The 21,413-nt window shown below is 42.9% G+C and overlaps 1 protein-coding gene across 2 annotated transcripts in view; it reads right to left on the reverse strand.

Moving 5' to 3' along the window:
- Positions 1-21,413, reverse strand: part of SMAD2 (SMAD family member 2) — a gene marked incomplete at its 5' end in the record, with an annotated part of 40,193 nt that overhangs the window by 15,910 nt on the left and 2,870 nt on the right. The gene's annotated exons all lie outside the window — the stretch shown is intronic.

Consider the following 21,413-nt stretch of genomic DNA (forward strand, 5'->3'; position numbering starts at 1 on the left):
GCACCTCAGAGATGCAGGAGAGTTTGGCTGACAAGCAACTCGCAGCTCCACTCCTCCCTAAGGACAAAGCCTGAAGTTTGACTGGCTGCTACATTACCTGTAAAGTCAATACCCTCTGAAAAGTTCCTCAAACTCCTGGTTTTAAATACAGGCAGCTTTGCTGTTTAAGCTACTGTACACTCACAGGTTTGGATTGAGTGTTTATAGGAAAAGAGGTGGGGTAGGTAGCTTCATTTCTCCTGCCTAAACAGGGAAAATTCATTAGTGTTATGAAACAAAAGAGTACAGTGCTGTACTGCCTGCTCAAGAACATTTTCAGGGCTGACAACCACCTTCATTCTATAGTGACCTTAATAAAACAGAACTGTGGGCTACTGATGAAGGGAACAAATGGTTTGTGTCCCCCTCTTGCCTTGTCCCCTGTACCTCATTTCTAATGCTGGTCCCAGGAGGTGACAATGTCCATGCAATTGAGCATCAGCCCAAACCGATGACCTGGCGATCTGACCACAGAACATGCATGGCTGAGAGTTAACTTTTCCACTTACTTTTCAGCCAGATCATTTCTTCTGTTCAGTGCAGAGCTACAGAAGCAGTAACAGAGAAGGGGTGCAAGTGTAAATCTTGGCAGCAGCCTGCACTTATCACAAATAAAAATGTTAAATAAAATATGGCATTGTACATTTTACTGATTATGGATACAACTTGTACTGGATGACTTCTTGTCTAAAGAGAGCAGCAGAGCTCATGTGAAGGTCTGTTCTCTGGCATACACCCAGTTCTTCTAAAGCAGACTTGTCCTGAACAAGTTATGTCCATCTTGGACACAAGCAGCATCGCAGCTCTCCAGAAACAGAGTGGACAGAAGAGGGATACTGACCATGACTGCAGCAGGAGACCCTGTAACCTCTCTTCTTCACACTCCTAAGATGCCTTCAGGATGGCAGGCTGACAGCAGCAGTGTAAAGGCTCAAATAGTCACCCTGAAGCCACAGGGGCAGCCTGAGAGACACCAGGGAACCTCCCTGCACTGTACCGTGTCCTTAAACTGTACCACTACTGTTGGCAAGACAGATCATCACGCACATTAAATTAGAAGAACAATCAGCAGACACAAAGCCTGCTGCATATTAATTGACACAGCCAGCTCTGACAGCTGACTACCTTTGAGCAATGGATCCTTTATACAAAGATGTGCTCCAGAGCTGATGCTGTCACACAAGATTACACATTCCCAAAATTGTGGGGTGCACCACTGATCTAAGTGTGACATGCTCTGCAGTTGCCTCACAAGACTTTTAAGACAGCACATGCAAAAGTAAAATTTTACAGCCCTTGACAAAAGCATGATGAACAGGAACAGCATTTCATGTTGCTAACTTCTCCCTATAAATATTCAAACTATCAAAACTGACAGCATATTCCATAACCTACAGCAAGACAAACAGTATCCTGAAGTGACTGTGTGACAGAGCCATGGCTTGGAATGAAGCTCATAGAGGGAGGACAGGCCAGGACGTACAGGAGCAATCCATAAAGCAAAATGGCTTCAGTACTCATTCTGCAGCTTACATGACATGCTGCCTCCCAGGATGTACGTCTGCTTAGAGCTGGGATTAAATCGATGTCTTACTGGATCACCTACACCAGGGCACTCCATCTCCAATAACCCAAAAACACTCAAGAGCCTGGAGGAAGCCATCCTGCATGATCAGTAGGGACAGTTCAACACAGCTTCTACTGTTCATTGGAAGGAATATCTGAAGAAAAAAAAAAAAATGGTCTCCCCTCTCTCTTTACTCACATAAAAGTCCCACTGCCTAAACGATGCAAGACTGATCCCCCCATGAGGTGACCCAGAAAGAAAGCCAGGGCTCTTTAACATTCACACACACGCACACCGAGTCAGAATGGAATTCCTCAGGACCATAAAAAGCAGACTTCATGAAAGGCTACAGTGTGTCCGTTCATATGCAAGCGATACCACGAAGGAGGGCAGGCACTCCTACTCACCCCAGAAAGGTGGTGATTGCAAAGAAGGTGACTGCCTTCTGAAAGATGCTTAAACAACCACTAAACCCATCTAGAAGGCAGATGAGGAGGTACAACAGACCTTTTAGGAGTACAAAACTGCATCACCAAAACAAACAGGAGGCATTCTCTCCCAAACCTACCTTTCTGAGGCACCTTAAACCCTTGGGCTATGAAGAGTCCTTCTCTGCCCTAGTCCATACAGAATCTGAAAGAATCAAGGACTGACATCCCAACTCCTAAGTCCCAGGCAGACCCTATAACGTGACTGCGTATGCTAGAAAGCAGCTAGAACATTCCCCAGCCCCGGGCTGTCCCAATCACTGTTCTCCCACACAATTCCCAGGTTTGAGCCTGGCAAGCCATGGGGACCACTTGCACAGGGTGGTTCAGATGCAGCCACCCTGTCCCTGGGTATGGACAAGGCAGTCCTGACCCAGCTGGTCACTGTGCCTGGGAACATTCCTGGTCACCTTGAATTTATTAGAAGACAGACAGCCAAGAGGTATCACCATTTCACCTCCAGAAAGCAAACTGCCCTCCTCAAACTGAAGTCCAGAAGCACACTTCAGGCTTCATGTTTTACCAATCTGGAGGTTTTGGTTCTGAACTCCCTGTATGCTGCAGCACTGGTAAACCATCATCATTCCCAGGATATAATTTGGCTCCTACATGCAAGCTGTACTTAAAAATCATTCCTATGTTGACATTACTCAAATTATACTCCAAAATTAAAGCCAATATCATTCCTCCTACCACAAAAAGCAACTTCTATTCCAAGGAATATTTTCACTGATGTTCACAGAACAATTTGTTTTGTTGACAGAAACAAGGTCAGCTATAGAAAAGCTACAGTATTTTGTCTTCTCAGTGATTAGCAAATTATCACGTGCCTCCAGCACTCCCTGAGCAAGGCTGTTTGAATGCTAGATTGCTGCTCCTGCAGAGCCCACAGAATAAGTGAATTTACCATAAGGGGCTTCAGGAACGTAAAGCACCCCAACTGGCTCCATTTCCCAGGTGTTTCAGTTCTAACAAAAGGAAAACTATTTCCCAGAGAAAGCAGAAAGGCTTCAAGGATACTTGCAAAGAATAACAACCAGCCTTTGAGACCCAGGGATTTTTAGGTGACAGTCAAAGACTAGAAGACATCTATTCAAGCTGCTTCACAGTAAACCTGGGACAACCTAGTCCTGCAATTCCCATCTCTGGACTGGCCAGGGGACTGATGCAGTGAAGGCAACTTATTACTGGGTGAAATTAACAATACTTCTGTCAGAGGCTTTCCCTAAGTGGAAAGGGTTGCAAGAGTTGGTGTTTCAACCTGACTTTTCATCTGCTTATAAGGAACAGCATCTCAGATGATATTGTACAATTCTGGCAAGAAGAATCTTTAATGTGGCTATCAGCATGCAACAGCACACAGCACGCCTTCACTTCTTCCATTTCATCATTTCCTCTAACAGGAAAATCTGAGTTCCAAAAAAACCTACTCTGGGCAAGAAATTACCTAAACAGCAAAGAGCTGTAGCAATACTTCAAAATTTTGAGACCAAGTGCCAAAACTGCCTTTCTTTAAGACAGAAAATACTGACACACACAGAGGAAAAACAAGACACAGGAAAAACCTAAATATCAAAAGACAACCAAGAAGTATTTGCTTTGCATAAACTGTGTGTCACGGATGAGGAACCCAATCAGCATCAGCAGTGCAAGCTATCTTAGTGGAATAATACTACCTGTAAGTCTACTATGAAATGGGATTACTAAATCCCAGTTCAAATATAGACAAATTATAGATCTGCCCACAGAGAACAAACATAAGACAACCACAGTTTGTGCCCCACTCATGAAAAAATACAAGTGCTTGTATCTTTAATATATTATATCTCTGCTGCAGGAATCAAAGTCTGTATCAAAACCCATAATAAGGGGATAGGAACTACGTGGAATGAAACAGTTACATGCTACAGTCACATTCAAGAGTCCAAAACTGTCCACAGGTGGAGATCACTTCAACTGGAACTCACTGCCCAAAAATAGATTATTGTATTTGCAATGTGCTTAGGTGGCAAAGGACACTGACCTATCTAGGTGAGAAGAGGAACAGGATAAGGCTGGCAACAGACCTCGTATCCTGTTCAACCAGCATGTTAATGTTATTCTGTAACGGAACCACCCCATCTAAGTGAGTACAGAAAGCCATTTGCATCCTGGCTTGCAGCTGCAGTAATCCCAAAGTAGGAACTTCAGCCATTAGAGAGGCAACTACACAGAATCATAGAGCATCTTCAGATGGAAGGGACCCCCAAGGGCCATTGAGGCCAACTCAAGATATAATCCACTGTCAAGGAATATTAGTTGTTTAACATAAGTAAGTTTTAATTGGAATAAATTATTTATGATTATAATAGGGTGTGATCCGTTCTGTTTGCTTAGCTTTTACTCATCATGAGTAGCTAGAGCTGCTGAAGCTGTTACACCGCTAGCACAGTGCTGTGTTTGGTCTTCTGGTATTGGAAAGTACTGTGATATCACACTAAAACTCTATTTCGTTCCTCCCAAGTTTAGGAGTCTCCAGTTCTCCACATTCCACCAGCAAGGGCAGGTGCACAAGGAATGTAAACCAGAAGATAAGGAGGCAAGTCAACAAGACCAGTGTGCCTCCACAGACACAGAAGAATCCAGACAAACAGACATGAGGGGACTCCAAATCAGAAATCAGCATCTGACTAGAGGACACACAGACAGCACATGAAGGCCAAGTGAGGGGCCAGGGTGTGGGTCCCAAGGGATTTCTTTTGGTTGGCATCTCTGTCCCAGCCCAGGCTGACCCTGCTGCTGCACCTTTCAATTAAATTTTATAAAAATCTGATGCCTGAGTGGGCTGCAGGTAACACACAGTCAAAGCTGAAGAAGGGGGAAGTGTGCCCAAGAATAAGTGTGTGTGCAATAGCACAGATGGTACATGAGTGCCCAGGCAGCAGCTACTCCCTTTAACACCACAATCCCCTCACTGATGTCCAGATGCTAATTAATAAAGTCACTTCAGGTTGGTACTAAACCGATCTTACATAATTAGGTCCATTTTCTTGGCACAGTTAAAGGCCACACATACTGATTTGGAGATCCAAGCAAGAACGTGCAAGTACTGCCCAAGTACTTGTGACCAGAGCATCAAACAAGCTGCTGCCTACATGTGGAACTGCACACCCTCCAAGACATCCCTGTACTTCTCCCAGGTGCATGTACAAAATGTACCTGGTTGTGGTAGGTCTCATCAATAACTCAGTTTTATGAAGATGCTGTTTCATTTGAGGCTGTAGTTGAAAGAACCCACACACAGCTGAGTTTTTTGGTCCACACAAAGTACTACTAAACTCTCACAAACATGCTTAGGCTGATTTATTATATTAGAGGTATATTACAAGCTGTTAGTACAATGAATTTATTACCAGTTTTTACTGTGACACAGAATGAACAGTTAACACTACTTAAGAGTCTTCACAGAATCCTAAAAATGGGTTTAGGGTGGAAGGGACCTCAAAGCCCTGCCCTGTGGCACACCCTGCCATGGGCAGGGACACCCTCTACCAGCCCTGGGTGCCCAAAGCCCCATCCAACCTGGCCCTAAAGCCTGTCAGGGATCCACAGGCAGCCTGTTCCAGGGCCTCACCACACTCAAAGAATTTCTTCCCAGTATCTAATCTACATCTCTCCTTCAGCTTAAGGCCATTAGCCCTCACCCTATCACTCCATGCCCTTGGGAACAGCCCCTCTCCAGCCTTCCTGTTGGCCCCTGTACTGAAAGTAGTGGGAATCCTACACTCTGGGTACTTTTTGGATTAAATGAAGTGCCTGCAACAAGAACAATATCAGATAAAAGCAGGCACAACCACTTCAAATATATTTACATACAAAGTACCAGAGACTCTGTAGAGAAGTTGTTAAATATTGTCACAATTCATATATAACTACAATTCCTCTTTCTTCTTCAAAGTCTTGCAAAGAAGTGGAACAGCTCAGAGGAGCTAAAAGGCACAAAGTTCAGTTGTCAGCCTCCTCTTTACTTGAAGTGGTAGCACTAGAAAGACAACAAATAAAACCTGAAATGCAAATTTTATCACAGTAGTCAAAGACCATATTATGCAGGAATCACTATGGAGTTGTCTTGGACATTTAACTTGCTCATTTGTGAAGTATTACGTTGAACCCTTCACACTTATCCTCAGTTATTTCAAATCTACATCCATTAACAAGTTTGCCTTGAACATGCACTTGCAGCCTTCTCCATGTGCTTTTCTCCTCCATCTTCTAATCACAAGCCTTTCTTCACCTGAATCTAATCTGTCTGTCCCTATGTTCTCTGATGCATTTGTACTGACTGAAACAGAAAACAGCTTCAGTAAGCTGTGGTAGTACCCCATTTATCTGCTTTAAAGTGGGAGATGAGAGTTTTCAGCTTTCTAGATTTCATGCAAAAATCTTCCCTACTGATGTGAGACTGACATTTGTTTTCAGTCATGTTTTCACTCAAAAGTCTAAACAAGAAAAAAGGCAAAACAGAAAAGATCAAGTTATCACTTGAACTAGAGAAGTTACTCCACACAGGCACACAACCACATTTTTACCAGCCTAACACCTACAGGTCTCACTCCCTGGATTGCTATTTTGTCAAGGGGCAGAAAGGAGGTGCAGAAGCTGCCTCAAGAGCTACACCACGCCAGCCATCATGGAGTTACAGCAGCAAGAAATGGTCCCTGGATCTACAGAATCCCATTATCTCATAACAAATGGACAAATGCCATCATTTTAACATTGCCTGTAGCTATTTCTGCAAAATTTGCCTAAAAAACCAGGTTATGATCTATCAGTTGAAGACCTACATCTTTATTTTGTTTGTGGATTTAGGGGTTTTTTAATCTTTAAATGCAAGATCTTAGATCCAAGACTGCACAGCAACACAGTGAGCAAGAACCCAAAGAGAGAATGTCCTTATATTGTACTGAGAGTCTGGTTCATCACTTTACTGGAGTAGCACTCCCATGAAGACACTGCCCATTTGTACACTGATACTAACTTTGTGGAAAGGATCAACTGATGGATCTAAGAACAGACACCAGTTTTCTGTCTGCAGCTCCAGAAACCACTAAGTCAAAAGGGAGGTTTACCAAACCTTTGAAAATGACTCAGGGAGTGGGTCTTGAAGACAACAGTAACAGGAAACACTGATTTGAAAGGCTGAGATGTAATATAAATGAGAAGTCAGCAATTTAAGTTCACTGGCTTACATGCAGTGTTGTATTCAGCACAGAAGGCATTTCCTAACAAGTCTGCCTGACCATGGCTTCCTTAATGCTGAAGTCTTAAATAAGAATATATGTAGCTGCTTTTATATTCTGACTCAGCAGCCCTTTCTATATACTCATAGTTAGCATTTCTCCCTACTACAGCCTAAAATGTCTGTGTGCCAGCAAGCAGCAAGCCTGATTACACTACCTGTATTTGCAAACAGCACCTCAGCTAGCTGTACAGCAAGCTGTCTCAACAAAAGCTAGTTTGGCTTGCCTAAGTGTTTCAACTGCCACAATGTATGCTGCCTGTGGTTTGTTTTCCCCACGATAGGCAGGGAAAAGGTTATTTGCACTGTGCTCATTTAAAAAAAAAAAAACACATTAAAGAGATCTGCAATAATAATGCAAATGTTAAGCTCCTTTCATGAGATCTACCCAACTCTGACTCCTACATCATTTTGCATCCCTGCAGAATTGACCAATCTCATTACTTGCATCTCCACCACCCCACATTACAGTGACAAAATGTCATCTACTCATTTAAGTGTACATAACCAGACACAGGCATTCATCAAATGGCATCACTCAAAGCTACAGCAGTTCATTCCTGCTTGTGAAGGATGTGATGTCACACAGAGGTCCTGATCTCGTTTTCTTGCAACTGACAATGTAAAGATTTAGCAATTCAGTTTGAAATAATTACTTTCTTCCTCTTCTACGCACCTACTAGAGGGGTGAGCTGATATCCTGACCAATACCAAATAAAAAGCACAAGTGTTAATTGTTTGTAATTTAGACAGATCACAGTATCAGTCATCCTTAAGAGGAGCTGGACAAGATTCTTCCACGGAGACCATTCTGCAACAGACACTGGAGTAAAAAAAGCAGAGCCTTAAGAAAGTTCTACTAAAGAACCAGAGTAGATGGATATTGTCACACTGTAAGTACAGGAAGGCAGTCAGTTTAACAGATTCTCTCATTCTTCAGAGGAGAAACAAAGCCTTTTAAGTCTAGGAAAATGGTGTTAAGTAATGTCTGAAGGAGCCCTGGACTCCAGAAAAGAAAGCTCTTGGAGAACTGAAAGCACAGGTTTCTTCCTGAGCACAAACTGAACAAGTCAGTGAAACTGGCAGCTTGGACACTCAGCTCCCACGTTTATGAGTGCTTCCTAAGGTGTCTCTACCTCCTTACATTTTCTTCAGCAACTGGTTATACACATAAAAAAAGCTTGGTTTTCCCTCTCCCCCAGAAGCCAAAAGCAAACACTTTTGCTTTGAGCATATGCAACACATTACTTGCTCAAAACAGTAACTGTACCTTCTCTCCCTGCCTCCCTCCTCCCCACATACACATTCAGAACACGCTACATCAAGAAAGACATGTTTAAGAACCTGCATATTCAGTGGATTGTAAACCAGGAACCATCACACAACTTCTCATAAGCAGAACCCTTTCACAAAAAAAGTTTACATAGAATTTCATGCAGTACAATTCAAAGTCATTACATCAAATACAAAGCACAGTGAGGAAAGTGACTTAAGTAACCTTCCTTATAAATGGATGTATGCTAAAAAATTAACACATCAAAACAGCCAGAAAAGCAGGAGGCACAGGATACAATTAACCTCTCTAACACTGTGGGAAAAGAAAAAAGTCATTGAACATTCCCATTCACTTCAGTTTAAACTTTAAGGATGTCCACAGGAAACTCAATTGCAGAATGTGAGGTACAAAAGGTACTCTGTTAAAGCCTAACATCTGAGCAGCCCGTTGCTCCTTTCAGGGCCAGTAGCTACTTTCTCCCAGCTCTGCAGAGTGCCAGGCCAACAAGTCATCTTGATGAACATTCTATGCTTCTGTTGCCTCTTCTAAAGGCACACTCCTGGCCTCATGCATAGAAACACAGCTATAAGGTGGCCTCTTCAAAGCACTTTGTTCTCCTCTCTTCTCCCAAATCCTGACATGCTAGCCCAATGCTGTCAGACAAATAGCAGCTAACAACAATCAGCGTTACCTTATTTCCCCCCACCCTCTCAATGCTAGGAGATGCTAGCAGCATAGCACCTCAAAGTTCAAGAGCAATTTTCCCAGGAGGCCATGGAAACCAAGCAGAACTATAGTATTTATTTCTTTTCTTGTTGTCAATATGGTCTGTGCAGATGTGGATCCTATCAAAGGGCTTTTGCTCTCTGGTCCAAGTTGAGAGCAGCCTGCAAGCTTGTAAGCTTTTAAATGGCAAAGTCAAGCAGGGCAGAGATAGTGGACTGAGAAATAGAGAGAGGCATGCAACACAGCTCAGCCTCACCCAAGAGTCAGCAGGGACCTGGCCACAAGTGCTCAGAGCCCAAAGAAAGGGAACATGCAAATGCAGCCTATGGAAATCATGAGCTAACAGCTTTGCTGGGACACTTGCCCTGTAGTTCCCTACCCTCACAGTAACACCACTGCTCTCAGTGGCTGTAACTTGTGTCTAACTCTGAAGCACTTACTGGAGACAAGATGAACCACATCACAGATCCACTCCCCCCCTCAATCACACATTCAAGAAAAGCCATCAAAACCAGTCACTACTAGATCATCTAGGATGGCTCTCATACATCTGTGTAATAGTGTCACAATGGCAACTCACCTGAGGGGAAACAGGCAGGGCACAGGGGATGGATTATTTTTTCCCCCCAACAAAAGAAAAAACCATCACATGGACCCACAAGCTCTCCAGATGTGGATGTTTTATGATGGTGTTCTTGAAATGGTAAGATGGAATTCCCACACTGCTGTAATTTGCTAGGCTACTATAGCCAATAAAGGTTTTCTGATCACCCTGATTTGCAGTTTCTCACAGTAACTTTAGAAATTTAACTACACTGCTCCAACTGGGCTAGAAGTTCACAGGTCTGAGATTCCCACAGCTCTAAGTACCATGTTCATTACGTGTCTGAGAACACTAACACTGAAGATAAGTTAAGTTATCTGCACTTCATCTGGTAACACCACACTGGAAGGTGTTTTTGGACTCTCTGACAAAAGCTTTCCAGAGAACACAAGAGCAACAGCTTCTGAAAAAAATAAAGGACCAAAACCTCTATTATCAGAGTAAAGGAAGCATAACCAGGAACACATGCTCCAAAAAAAAAAAAAATCAATTTAGGAAGAAAGAGAGCTCTGGGTAGCTAGTGAGATGTTGCACCACATCATGTAGCAGGCAGCTATGAAGCAAGTACAACCATCAACTCAATCTAGCTGAGAAATCACCATCTGTCCTCCACTCTCATTATACCAAAAACAGTTGATCAAGCAATTCCTCTCTAATATTTAAATGGCCACTGAAATGCTCCAACTAAGGAGACAGATGACTAGCACGGTCTTTCAGACCTGGAGCAGTGTCAAGCTGTTCAATACTTTTCTTTTACTTACAAGTTACGTAAGGAATGAACAACCCAACAGATTCATCTCAATTTCACTTCACACCACATGCGGTTGGGTGCTTTTCCCCCCCTGTTCTGTATTGGTAAGCAGTGTCACACAGTGGGTTGAGATGAGACCCAGTGCAGTTTCACAGAACACACATGTAACAGACCGGAAGAGAATCAGAAGTATCAGAGGATCCCAGAATCATAGGAGTGGGAAGGGACCTCCAGAGATCATCAGGTCCAACCCCCTGCCAAAGCAGGGTCCCTAGGACAGGTCACACAGGGAGACATCCAGATGGTGCTGGAATCTCTCCAGAGAAGGAGACTCCACAACCCCTGGGCAGCCTGTCCCAGGGCTCCCTCACCCTCACTGGGAAGAAGTTCTTCCCCAGATTGGTGTGGAGCTCCCTGTGCTCCAACTTGCAGCCATTGCCCCTTGTCCTATCCCCACAGACCACTGAAAAGGGGCTGCCCATGTCCCCCTGCATCCCATACTTAAGATATTTATAAACATTAATAAGGTCCCCCCTTACTCTTCTTTTCTCCAGGCTGAACAGCCCCAGGTCCCTCAGCCTTTCCTCCCTGGGGAGATGCTCCAGGCCCTTCAGCATCTCTGTCCCTCCTCTGGACTCTCTCCAGGAGATCCCTGGCTGTTTGATCCCAGGGAGCCCAGAACTGGCCACAACACTCCAGGTGGGGCCTGAGCAGGGCAGAGCAGAAGGGGAGGATCCCCTCCTGTGACCTGCTGGCCACACAAAGGATAAGTTAACTATTGTAGGAACCCATGTCCATCACAATCCTGGCTGATCTATCCACAACTAATTGGGTTTGTTAAACAGCAGGCAGCAATCTTCAGAGATCATACTTTCAGAAACCATAAACAGAGCTCAGCATACACATTTCAGGACTAGTACAACACAGGCATTAAAAAGTGACCTTTACCTCAAGTTCTTTAACCACTATTAGTCATAGTAGGTGTGATAAATGCTCCTCTCACAAACTAACAGGTACAGCTACAAAGGGCTCAGTCAAATAATTTCTCAAGTAGCCCATCACCCTCCAAGTGGGTGAGTGGCTGATGCTGCTGCCTGAGTGGGATGTTTTGCAACTGATGGACAGCAGGAAAAAAGAGAGATGTGACATTTCTGATTAACCTTCTCAAACTGAATGGGTATTTGGGGTAGTGAGGGGGATGGATTAGGTCTGCAAGACATTTACCTATCTTGTCCACATTCCTTGAAAAACTATGCTGACTTGGCAAAAAGATTACTCTTAGAGCAGATGCAGGATCTTTTTAACACCTCTGTTCAAACTGAAGCTTCCCCTGTGAGTTACAGACCGGTATCATGAAACCCAGGATGACAAATGAACACAGGATGATGTAAAGAGCTTGACACAGGGAAGCTGCTGCACCCAGACTGATCCCTGCTGCAGCCCATCCACATGTTCCTAGCAGAAAGTTGGTGAAACTGAGAATATATATTGAGCTTGATCTTGATCCATGTCCAAACAAGAGACTTTCTCTAAAAATGAAGGGTGATGAAACTCAAACACAAGGTATTATGACCTCAGGTAAGGCATGGAGTGTTTCCTGTAAGATTCTTCAAATGAAGTTAAAGTTTGAGCCATAGAGGAGGCTTCCCCAGGCAATGCAGTGGGGAAGTGAACTGAATGGTACTGGTGCTGTGTGACTGTTGTATTATTCTGATAAATATGTAAATAAAAAAACTAAGCCAGACTGACATTGCCAACAATCACAGCCAAGCCAATATTTTATGAGAAATATTAAAGAAAGATCACAACTTGCAAGGAAGCCATGAAAAGGCTTGAAGAGTTTCAATGTTCAGACACAAAAAAGCAGTGTCTTATTTCTAAAATGAACTTAGCCTACTTCCTGATAGCATACTGCCTTAAGTGCTTAGCAAAGGCAAAATCAAGAGAGCAACTTAATAGTCAATGTACTTTACTACAGGCCTCTGCTTTCCTCAAGCCCAGAGCAGAATACAGGGCCACATATTAGATGCTCCTGACAGAAAACCAGAGTACTCCATGGGCACCCTTTGAAGAGGAATCCCAAAATCTACCTCCTGAGCTTCGCTGCCTAGAGCAAGGCAGGGAAGAGGTGTCAAGATCAGAGGCAGTGCCTGAAGTCTTAGGCACCTTGCTCACCTTGTCCACACCCAGGACACACATCCGAAGGCAATGCCCACAAGTGCTCTTGCCTCACATGCAATTGCACTTTCCCAGGACAACCATGAGCTTATTTTTCCTCACTCCACTTAACAGGAATCAACCCTGATCTACCACCATCTGCTGAGCTGCCCTGCTCTCTGTCCTACTGCAGCCAAAGAGATGGGAGTTTCCAAGGCCTGAGGAACACTAGCACTCAAGTAGATGGTTATGTGGCTTCTTGCTGCAAGGGTTGCTGCTTCAACCCTTCTTGGAATGGCTGTGGTTACTGGCCAAAACGCTGAAGGGCTCCCACATGATAAAGACTGGGCTGGCACTGGGCTCTAGTGAAAGCATCCTCCTATCACCAAACAGATGACTGCAGCATTTATTTAAAATGGCTGCCACCAATGCAGCTTGCAAGAGGCAAAAATCACTTTTGCCTTCTGTTCTCCTACTGTATTTATCTATTTGAGATGTACAGGGGACAGCAAGACACTGGTAAGACTTTTTCAACCAAACATAACCACTGTTTCAAGCACAACTGTCCACACCACAAAGCTGCAAGATTCCACATCAGCTGGTATCAGACTTTTTCTTCACCTTCAAAATCTCAGAAACTACAGCATGAGCTGAAGTTATTTAAAATACCAACAGAGGAACTTGACTTGAAGCCTCCCACAAAACTAAGAGGAAGTGAAGATCAGTTCTGGGATGTTATTCACCAATTCAACTAAACAGTGAGTTTGAAATTCTGCATTTAAGCAAAGCACATTTGGTTCTTTTGCATGAGGCTTTCTTCTCTATGCAGTACCTAAGAGCTGACAATCCAAACCACCTGGAGAAGCAGCTCACCTACAATTATGGGCAAAGACTCTAAAAGACTTTTCAGTTCTTGACCTACTGAAGCCTGCTTGTACATCTCTGAATAAAACCCCACAATTTGGGGGGGGGGGGGTGGATCTTTTCTGAACAAATGCTGAAGTCAGATCACTGTGCAGCGCCCATTCAAGGGGATTTCCCCAATCCCATTGTTCTTCTGCCAATTTTGAGGCATAGGCAGCGAGATGTGAACTTACTCCAGCTCTTGATTGTTCTCTTGTATCCTGCTGGTCTGCTTCAAACAATGCAGCGCAACAGAAGCCAACGAAAGCTGCTCATGATTAGACCATGGTATTGAATGCAGTGAATTTTAGAGGTTTTCCACCAATCAGTACTGCAGCTGAAGTGAACAGAAAGAAGTAGTAAACAAGACATGGGCAGTCACTCTTACTAAATTAGCAGGTGTAGATTACAAGCAGGATTAAATCAGTAGGGAACCACTAACTACTTGTGTTCAAAGCTGCTGCAGTGGAAGAGCTGCAGTATGTTGTTTATCCTATAAATTCTTCCTAGACTAACAGCCTGAGCCACACAGTTGGGATGGTTTTCCTGTAAAATTGCTCTGGCAATTTAACTAGTAAAAGCAGTGCTCAGGTGTTTTGTCACAGTACCAAGATGACTAAATTGGCCAACATCTACAAAATAAGACCGTTATGAGGACAGGAATCTTCACCACACTGAGAACTGGCCTGCTCTACAGACACTAATTACCACAGTAAGCCAGGGAACAGCTTAGCACTGACTTGTGCTGTCAAAAGCCCAAATTCATTATTGGAGGAAAAATAAGTACAATTTATGAGATAATCTGGGGCTTGGTATTGGTAATAAAGCACAGTCAACCTCTTTGAATGATCAACATGTTGTCTTAATGGTAGCATGAAGTGCCAGAGAGATTATTCTTCCTAGTTAGCTTTGCTCTGGGACACATGGAGCAGGTAACTCAAAAGTAATCACAAGCAGCATTTTTTCATTTGCTTGAAATTAAACTGCCTCAGCATCAGTTGTTACACTAAAAATTAATGGCATATAAAAATCAAGCAAGCTTTAACACTTATTTTTGAGTCTGACTCTTCCTGCTTCTTACCATTAAGGCAACCCTAATGAGGAGCAACAGTAACTTAAAGAACTTGAATTCCAACAAGTCATCACCCTTTCCACATCACTGATGCTCCAATGGGAACAATGCCTTACACTTACACTCCCTAACTGAACAATACAGCTTACACCAGCTAGATGAAGAGGTGGGATTATCACCTGCCTTACCAAAATTTGTCTCAATTCACAGATTGAAGAATGACAACAAATTAATTTTGTAAGGTTACCTAGGAAAAGCAGCACAGCCAAAACCAGAATCCACATCCCCAAAGCCTTTACCCAGTGCTCCAGTTAGGATACAATACAGTCCCTCAAATTCAGTGATTAGTCTTCTCTACTCAAGAGGCAAGCTCCTTTGAACTGTGCAGCATCTTGCTATTAGCTAAGTATCTTGCACACATATTTTTACACACTGACCTAGCTCAAACGACATGCCAACACTCTCTGCTTGGCACACCAGCCCTGTAACAAATTATGTGGGTAAGTCATGTGGCTTCCTGAATTGCACAAGCTTAAAACTGGCAGCCCTAAGTTTCTTTATTTAATATTCTACAACTTCCTTTTTCAGGGTGACATCAGTCTTATAAGAGGCCGTAACCTGAACCATGTCTACACTAAAGCTTCACTCAGTTCTCACCATCAGCCACAGCTTTGCAGCAAACCAAGCTGGTAGATGGGATTCAGTGTTTTTAATAAAGCCTCAATTACACTTCAACTCAACCCCTACTCTTAGTGCCAACCCACACTGTGTTAGAACACTGGAAAACTTAAGTCTTCAAGCTCCTCTTCTACAGAATGATTTACCTACACTAGAGCAAGGCCTCAGCTGCTGTAATGAGCACAGTGCCCTGCTGATGCCCACAAATTCTTCTGTATACAGATACCAGGAGCAAGCTCTTGCTGCTAAGTGGCCATTTATGTAGGAAGTGTTGGTAAAGGAAATACAGGCATATTAGGGAAAAAGCATTCTGTTGCCCACACTAATCCTGCATCCTACTCTACATACTAATGCAGTGATGCTATGAACCAGAAAAAGAAAACATGATTTAACTTGAGGCTCTGATGTGGAAGTTATGTAGAAAAGGTCAAAATAAGAGGGAATGAAGGTATTTTACTTCTCTGCTTACTCTGCTTTGGCCATTGCCTGCACTGTCACACACCAACCCACAATGGCTCCTCTCAACAAATCAAATAAACCTCAGGACAGTGTTGACCAGTTCACAACACATTTTTAGTAGTAACTGCTCCAAGCCCTGTTTTCACAGCCAAGCTTCAAACACACCTTCTGAAGACAAGCAGAGCAGTTACCCAGCTCCTTCCCTGAGTATTATAAAAGCCCATATAATTTAGGATTATTAGGTAATATCTCCATATGGTCAGTCTGAACAGACTGATTTTTTTTTCCCTTTCACTAGCTTAAAAGAAATAAAGAAATCTGTGAATGACCACCAGGTATTTAAGTTTAGCGTTGTGATAAAACACCACTTTAACTACAATAACCAGTTTAAGGAAATGCATAAGAGTACTTTTCAAACAGATGCTGGTGATGTCACCAGCACTGTCCTATTGACTGCCAACCTCAAGTTCAGAAATTAAGTTTTAGAGCTGAAGTAAAACTTGACATGAACTTTTATCTCCTTTAAAATTCCCAGCATCTAAAGATGTTCTGCAACCTGCACCTTGAACACAACATTTTAATTAGATGTAATTAGGGCCAGCATCCTTTTGCCTACCACCACACCATCCTGAACATTCAGAAACTAAGAACTGGAGACATTTAGCTTTGGATACTAGGTGATCTTGGAAAACTAGGTGCCAGCTCTGAGAAAGGTTCCACAGAAATTACTGCCATGTGAGAGCACTCTCATTCTCTCTACACACTAATCCAGACCTCACAATATGCAACATGAGCCAGCTGAAATCTGGCAGTATACCAGTATTGAATAAACTCTTTACACAGATTAGAAGACACTGCAAAATAACAGAGACACCCCTAAAGTCAACTACTTTGCACTCACCCCATTCACCAACACCACACTGTTTCTCTTGCAGGATCACCTTCTCACATTTTACATCCAGGAAAGGCAAGTGGACTCTACTCACCTGGCAAGCCTGGTGGTTTTCTACCCTTGGAATCCAGGCTGTACACCACCATCTACTAAGAGGAAGTCAGCAAGGTAACAGCAAGCTGCCAGAGGGGTATGTACACACAGAGCAGAGATGTCACACACAACAGGAAGCCAGCACACCATCAGGCTGTCCCTACTGCCCTGCTGAGGTTAGAGTCTGCACCCCACGCTTTGAAAGCGCCAACAGCTTCCTTCAGACCTCTATAAAGATTGTAAAGACAACAATCAACTCAACACAATTGTGTGACTGAGAACTGCAAAGGCAGTTTGATCCTGCTGCTACACCTTTCCAGTACACACATCTAAAGTCCTCACAGCTCCAGGTATCACAAGGAGGATCAGGAGATCTCGAAGCTAATTTTGGCCAATACTCCTAAATCTCAGCCATCTTACCATAATTCCAGAAAAGATCTTTGGCTTTGCTCTGAAGCATTATTTTTATTGCAGTTCCAGCAAGAGAAAAAGCAAAGAGGGCTCTGCTTCACCTTCAGTAATCCTGGCATGAGAAAAAGGAGTCTGCCTATCAACAAACAATTTACAAGCATGGCCTTCCATAATCTCAGAAATAAAAGTGGTTCTTTGTTGCATTCTGATGCACTGTCTTAAATATCTACCCTTATTTTAGAATGCCTAAGATGTTAAACTTACTCTTCAAACATTTATAGAACCAATTTACATCCAAGTGAATGCATCCAAGCTGAAATACAATACATGGTTTTAGGGTGTTCTTTACACATAGCAGTTCTCAGCTTGGAGTTATGACTATGAATCAGTGTCCATCCCCAACCTGAACAGTGAATTTCCCCAACTCTGCTACAAACTGATGGTGCCAAGTTCTGTTTCTGAGAAGAGACTTCACCTGCATGGGCAGCAATTGTATTTTAAGTGACTGCAGTCCTCAGCTCACTCACACATAGCATAGCAGATATTGGGAAGTCTCCTACACCACCTTCCAGGGGAGTCCCTCCTCCCTCACCCAGTGTCACTGCTGCATTCACCCATCTCCTATGGCTTTACCCTGACAAGGAACAAAGGAATTTCTGTATTTCTATCCTCTGAAGTAATCTATTTTGAGTAAAGATCTTAAAGCTTGAAAACAATCTATTCTAGAAGCCACATTAGCTTGACAACCCCGCTCTACTGGTGATCAAAAGCCTCCTTAAAACTAGGTTACTGTATGCAGCTATGGGATCATTTTCCTGACAAATATTCCCAAGGAATTCAAGAAAACACCTGAACTGGTAGCACAGGTTATATTCCAGAAATGCTTTGCCCCTTTACTCTAAATCAGAAATTACTTTTTACTCAGTTATGTGAAAAAGGCATCAAAATGTCCTAATTTTAAAGGATGTGTTTGTTCTCAAACAGCACCTCCAAGCCAGTTTTCCCATCTTTAAACAGGTCTTTTCTTTGCCTAGCTTACTTCTGATGTTAACTCCTTTGTAAACACTTTGATCAGCCCTAATAAGCTCCATGTATGGAGGTTTGTATTGACTAATAAAGAGACACAGACTTCAGAAAACAATTTCAACAGATGCCATAAACCATGCCTAGGCTGCTGATCTTATCCATAGTGCTACCTCACTGCAGGTGTTGAAGGAAGGGCTGGAAGACCAGCAAGCAAAGGAATAACACTAGCATAAGAGGGAAATCCATAATCAAATGGCCTTGCCTTCAAGTGTTTTATGAATTTCCACTATATTTAAATCTCCAGATCCCCATAGAGTGCATTGGGAATAGAACAAAATTAAGATGTGCTTGATGTATTTCCTGAACATGGTAAGCATGTATAAGAAAAGAAATCAGGCATCAATAGCATTACTCACCAACACAAAGAGCAGCCTTTTGGGCTCAGAAGTCACATGGAGAAGCAGCTCCTGCACATGTAGATTTCTTGCTTCACAAAGAAACATCACAGCCTTCAGAAGCAGCTCTACTTTTTTACTTCCTCAAGGAAAAGTATTAAAAAGGTATTCTGAATGCAATCCTTCCACCACCACACTGTTTCTCCAGGAGCATCAGGGTGTGATTAGTTCCACCACAGTGGTTTAAGAAGTTACCAGCTTTCAATATAGGGTGAAGTGAAAGGTATGTAACAGGAATGGCTTCACAATATAACCACATCATCCTAACAAGCTCAAGGAACTGCCACTGTTAGCAAGGTGGGTCAGTAAGGAGCTCCTAACTTCAACCAACACTTGTAGCTGTGTGTTTCACAGTCCCAATACTGCCTCACCATCTCCCCTGTTTCCTAAACCATCAAAGTCATTGCACAGCTTCTTCTCTGCCTCTGAATGGTACAAAAATCCAGAATTCATCTCTTATGTGAAGCAGAAGCCAGATGCTTCAGGAGTCTAACTGGTGACTGTAAATTCCACAAAGCCAGTGGCAGGATTGGAGCCCCTCTCACTATCTCTCACAAGTCAGAATTTGGAAACTGATGAAAACAAAGGAAAATAAGCTTCTGAAAACAAGGAAATGCAGCACAGAGATGCTATCCTCATATTAAGCAAGAAGGACAGAGGGCACAGATAAGACTACATTTTCTACATGCATATTGAACTGTTAAGCAAGAAGAAGAATTTCTCAGAGAACTTCTAAAACTGTAGTGCCACAGGAGGCTGGAAAGCTAGGGTTTGACAGGAGCATTAGCCTCCTCTCTGCACTGGAAACAACTGCTGTGTTTCACCTTAGACTCTAAAGCACTTGCATGGTACTAGCACCACAGCAAAGAATCTCTGAATTAAGGAAGTTGGTGTTAAACCCTTACTGCAGCCAGTAATCTGCCCGATCAGTTTTAGCCAGCATGCAACACCAGCTTTGCTTTTGCTCTGTAGTTTCCTCTCATATAAAGCAGTGAGAAAACTCACCTCCCCTGCAGAAATCCAGGGCCTCCCATTAAACTTAAGATTCAAGGATTAAGTGCTGCTCCACACATTATCAAAAGTTGACATGGTAACAGTGATAAAGTTTTTGTTGATGTTAGTGGGGCTGTATCTATTCAAGAGGAATTTTTCTGTATTAAACAGGAAGTTATTTGATGCTGTAACAAGCCCTTGCACAAGTACTGAGATGAGTAGACTTTTCTTTTTCCAGATGTTTGAGGCATACCCTTACAGATGCATCTTTCAGCTGCCCCCCCTTTTTGTCCCAACTACAAAAAGCCTTTGCAAGGGCATGAACACTACACTGAACCTCCAAAGACAGAATAAATGAAAGCTAGAGGTGCTGAGACTGACGGGAGGTACCTGTGTCTTCTTCATCCTCCAATACATACTGGAAGGGAAAAAACGGGTGCACCTATACATGAAATGATCTCCTATGTCTCAGTTCAGCACTAAATTAGCAGCAGCATAAGAGAGAAGCTGCCACCAAGAAGGAGAGCAAGAGCAGTGCTCTGCAGATCCAACAGCAGAAAAGGAACAGTCCCACATTAGTTTTCCAATATGTATTCTCTAGAGGAACATAACACATCACAAAGGAGTCTAAACTCAATGCTTCCCTTCCCCTAGGGTTTGTTTGGGCGTTAAGTTTTAAAAATACAGGAGCTAACAACAACCTATGTCAACCTTATCCCAAACCTAGTACAGCTAATTATAAAGCTTAGTTGGAGGTGATCAGATATTTCACACAAGCAACCACATTTTGCTAAGTTCTCTAAAAGAAGCAGTAAGAAAGCATGGACCTATTCTAAGACAGAAAAACCACATCGGTGATCAAGACAAGCACAGCAGGACACTGAAACTAATGATTTTGTGATTCCCTAACTTCGGATTCCAATAAATACTCTGCACTGTCATCACTGAAATTACTTTTTAAGCAATGAAGATAGCAAGCCAGCATAGTCATAGCCTGTTTGCTACATGGCATGGTTGGGATTTTAGCTATCACTAGTTAAAGCATTTATTTCAAGAGGGCAATCCATGCCAACAAGGAAGAACCTGCTCTGTTAGGAGATGACTTATCTCCTTAACAGGGTGCTCACAGGCTGTTTCTTCACTGACTGCTTGTGTTCCACGTGTGTTGAAGCTGCAAAGGAGACCCATGAGGTTGGGATCTTATGTTCTACCACATTCATCACACACTTCAGAAAAGTGAACTCACATGCCAATATTTAGTTTCAGGATACACAGGGATTATGTGATTAGAATCCCACTGGCTTGCTGGGAGGATTCAGCAAGATAACTACAAATTACTTAGAGGACTAGTGTCAAAAGGACCTCTGTACTTATTTAGCCTCTGCTCTAGATTACTGACCCACTTATGAAGAGCTAAGCACCCCTGCTGTGCGATGCCAACACCCACTCCATCTGTTTGCTTCTGCTTTCTCAGAACCTCTATTAGTCTGCGTAAGAAGTTGTGTTAATTACCACATGAGCAGCTTTTGCATAGTACACACACCA

The sequence above is a fragment of the Gallinula chloropus genome (assembly GCF_964237585.1).
Source record: "Gallinula chloropus genome assembly, chromosome: Z".
NCBI lineage: Eukaryota > Metazoa > Chordata > Aves > Gruiformes > Rallidae > Gallinula > Gallinula chloropus.